The 4,225-nt window shown below is 39.0% G+C and overlaps 1 long non-coding RNA gene across 1 annotated transcript; it reads right to left on the bottom strand.

Annotated features, from left to right (window-relative positions):
* Nucleotides 1-430: 430 nt before the first annotated feature.
* On the bottom strand, nucleotides 431-3,068 carry LOC139082883 (uncharacterized). The gene is made up of 2 exons (XR_011539222.1): nucleotides 1,652-3,068; nucleotides 431-893 (listed from the first exon to the last, which is right to left on the bottom strand). It is a non-coding gene; the product is annotated as an uncharacterized lncRNA (long non-coding RNA).
* Between the last annotated feature and the right edge of the window lie 1,157 nt (nucleotides 3,069-4,225).

Below are 4,225 nucleotides of genomic sequence, written 5' to 3'. Positions count from 1 at the left end.
TCTGATTTCAGCACCGTGAACTGTCACAGGTGGCAAGTGGGAAATGATTAAAATGTTTACATATTCTTCCTTTGTTGCTGTCCTCTCTGGACAAATCTATAGAAGAATGGCAGAACCAAGCAATTGTGAAAGGCTTTATGTTAAATAAGGGTATTTCGAATTTTGGTTTGGAAACTTTTAATGCTGTAACGATTCTGTTAGTTTTCTTTTCACAAATTTCTTTAGTATCCCAATAGAGGGATTGATTTTAAAAATAGCTGATTCTTCATCATTGACTCTCCCTCTATATGGATCATATTAAAAAAAGAAAATTCACGTGAAATAACCTTTAACTGTATTCCAGTATAGGGGAGGAAAAGTATCTTTTTCCTTTACCTGTCTAAGTTCTCTGTTGGGAACCCCGTAACAAAAGACAGATTAACAAGAGAAAAGCATAGAAATTTATTTAATGTAAGTTTTATGCGACTTGGGAGCCTTCACAAGGAAATGAAGACTTGAAGAAATTGTTAAACCTGAGTGTTTGTATGCTAGGTTTGATGAAGAGTGGAAAGTCGTGGAAAGACATGACAAGATAAAGAGCATGAGCTAAATTTAATAAAGGGGAGAGGGGACTTAGCAAGGCCCGTTCATTCGGATTCCTTTGTGTGTCCCTTTATCTTTGGAGATAAGGATACTCCTTTCCGACAGGTGTGGGAGGGTTTTATGACCTGCTTCAGGGGAAGGTCAGAAGGTCCTTCCTGTACATGACTTTGCTCAAATTCCTTCAGCTTAAAATATTTAATGTGCCAGGGTGCCATATTTTGGGGTAGCCTGTTCTGAACACTGTCACCAGCAAGTGGATCAGTCTTTCTCTGAGAATATATTATTGTTCGTTGTTCCAGTGTCAAAACTGCCTGAAAAGCAGAAACAGGGAATAAAAATGAGTATATTAACGTAGTGATACAAGGTATTATCCTATTTTCAGGTAGTTAGTTCTAGAAATAATAAGAAGTCTTTTTTTCCTAGATCTGCCTGAAAGTTTGTTGTTATGACACGTTGCTTTTTTTTTTTATGACTTTGAACTAGAAGGACCTTCAATGTTGATCAATGTTGTTCAATATGAGAAAGATTTCAATTAGACTCTACAGATCTTTCATCAATGATCATTCAATGACCATTGAAGGAAATGGATCATTCATCAATCTGTTCCTTTAACAAACTGTTACTAATCTTTACTGTATGCAGATGAGATGTTAAACATGGAACGGGTGGAAAACTAAACAGACAAGGTTCTTGCCTCCATGGGCAAGTCATGGGACTTATTTGTCAGTAGACAAGTAAATTAATCTACAGATTATGATAAGGTCATGAAGGAAAAAATAATTCAATAACGTATTGTGGATACTGATCATGTATTGAGCATTTACTCTATGCTTAGTACTCTTCTAAGTGCTTTAACTGTATCAATTTATTTAATTATCACAACATTTTTATGAGGAGGGTTTTATTATTATTCCATGTTATGATGAAAAAAACGAGGCACAGAGAGGTTTGGTAATTTGCCCAAGGTCCCAAAGATAATATGCAGCAGAGCCAGGATCTAGCTCCAGAGCCTGAGCCTTTAACTACTGTTATTGCAATTCATCCAACAATTATTACATAAATTACTTACTGTGCTGAATATTGTGATAGGTAATTGAGGCACAAATATGAATAAAAATGGTGCATTGTCCTTAAGAAATTCACAGTCTAGAGGGGGAGATAAAATGATAATCACAATGCAGTGGGATAAAAGCAATATTAGATATATGAACAAATTACATTAGGAGCACTGAGGATATAGCAACACTATGCTTAGTGTTTATTGGTTTCTTATTTGAAAAAAAAAACTAATAGAGACAGCAATCCACCGTGAAGTTTTAGAAAGTGCTGCTAAAGTTGCTACTAATGCAAATGGGAAATCAAAGTGCTACTAACGACTCATTCCAAACTTAGTTTGTGGAAATTCATTGGTCTTTACAAGCCAAATTCATTAGCCCTCAATGATGCTAGCTTTCTCTTCTATCCCTGCCAAACAGAAATAAAATTTGGAAATCGGAAGGAAATAATTGTGTTGAAGTGGGCAATTAAGCACTATGATTATATTCAATTTTAAGTTATAAACTATTGCTTAATGAAGTTTACTTTTCTTTCCCCGGTAGTCTCTTCATTCTTTATTTCACTCCTCAAGCCAAAATCCACAATCCCAATCCCTGCCTGACATCTCCATATGAATATTTCCCAAATGTCCCAGAGTCAGCATGTTCAACCCCTGGTATTGATATCTTCCCAGGCTCCTGTGCTTTGAAGCTTCCCTGTCCTTCACCCTGTGTATCACTTTCCCAGGGCTCCTGTAACAAACTGCCACAAACTGAGTGGACTAAAATAGCAGAAATGAATTTTCTCCCAGTTCAGGAGGCCAGAAATTGGAAATCAAAGTATCAGAAGAGCCACACGCTTTCCAAAGCTTCTAGGGTGGGATCCTGCCTGGCCTCCTCCAGCTTCTGATGATTCCTGGTGTTCCTTGGTTTTCGGCAGCATAGCTCCAATCTCTGCTTCCATCTTCACATGGCCTCCTTCACTTTGCCTCTTATTCTCTACTTGACTGAACTCTAGTCAGGCTCCTCTAAGCCCTCTTTTTGACTAGGCCTCAACCTTGGTCTATCAAAACTGCAGACTCTGCACAAATGGTTTAGTTCATCCTCCCCTCCCCCTACCTACACACATTAAAAAACTTGAACAAGCACAAGCACAGTTTCTAACAGCTCAAGGCTGAAGCCTTATGATGATAAGCCCAGCCCTTTTAAGTTCCTGCCTGGAAAAACTCAAAGCTGCCAAAAGAATTTACTGTTTGTTCCAGCCAACACCTGAAGATAGGGCCCTTGTCACCCAGGTTCTGTGAGAGGAGGAGCCTAACCTTATAAGTGCCAGTTGGCAAATTCAGATGGGTTTCACAGGGACCAACCCTCCTCCTCCCTCTCACTTTTTGTAAATTTCCACTTCCCTGGGACTGTTCAAACTCCCACCTTTCTCCCTCCTTACTCCTTCATTCTTCCTTTAAAACACCCAGTTACCTCTGCACATATTGAGGTTGAATTAAGTTCATGTGGGAGCCTCTTCCCTACTGTGATAATTTATTATTGATTAAAACCTAGTGTCTGGCTTTATTTTTGACACTTATAAGAACACTCTCATTGGAAATGGCTCATCCTAATCCAGTACGATCTCATCATGATCCTTACCTTATTTACATCTGCACAGACCCTATTTTTAAATAAAGTCATATTCTGAGGTTACAGGTGGACAGAAATTTTAGGGGGACACTATTCAACTCACTGCACCCCGTACATCCAATCAGTCACTGTGGCAAACGTTATCAATTGTCCGCCTAATATCCAATGCCTATTTGTTCCAAGTAATAATTTTTTTCAAAAGGACAATGTGATCAGCCCTTACCTACAGACCATAGTCAGCCTCAAGCAGACAAGACAGTCCTGTTCCCCACTTTCCCAGCCTCCAGCTAGAGACTGCCAGGTGACCTAGTTCTGGCCAATAACACCTAAAGTCAGCTGTGGAGGAGAAAGTTGTTGGACAGCATGAGGCGAAAACCAAGAGAACTGAGAAATAGCCCCGATATTGTCAAGCTTCTGCACTAACACCAACAGCCACCTACCTGCATCGTCTTGTGTAAAATAAGCCCCTACGTTAAGCTCTGTTCAGAGAAATTCTATTTCTTGGATCCAAATGCATTTCTAATTGATTTACTCACCAAGCTCGGTTAATTTTCTGTTTGAAATTTCTCTCCTATTTATTGCTTCCTTTCCATTCAATCAAGTCTTCATCATTTCTCACTAGACAATTATAACATCCTAATTATCCTCCCAGCTTCCCTGCCTCATTCCAGTCTCATCTATTCCCTGTGGGCCCACCAGAGTAATTGTTCTGAAACACAGATATGCCCTCTGCTCAAAAACTTTCCTCAGCTCCCAATTACTTAGAGAATAAAGTCTAAACTTGTTACACTAATGATTTGGCCTCAATCTATTGTGTTCTAGTCTCATTTATTCCATCCCTCATGCACTCCATACTTTGCACTACCAAATTACTTCCCTAGACACACTAGTATTTTCACATTTCAGCCTCTCTCTTCAGTCTGGAATAATTTTTGGGAATCCTACTTATCCTTAGAACCCAGCCCAAACATGTC

The sequence above is a fragment of the Equus przewalskii genome, chromosome 4 (genome assembly GCF_037783145.1).
Source record: "Equus przewalskii isolate Varuska chromosome 4, EquPr2, whole genome shotgun sequence".
In the NCBI taxonomy this organism is placed as follows: Eukaryota; Metazoa; Chordata; class Mammalia; order Perissodactyla; family Equidae; genus Equus; species Equus przewalskii.
This window is presented reverse-complemented; position numbering and strand designations above follow the sequence as displayed.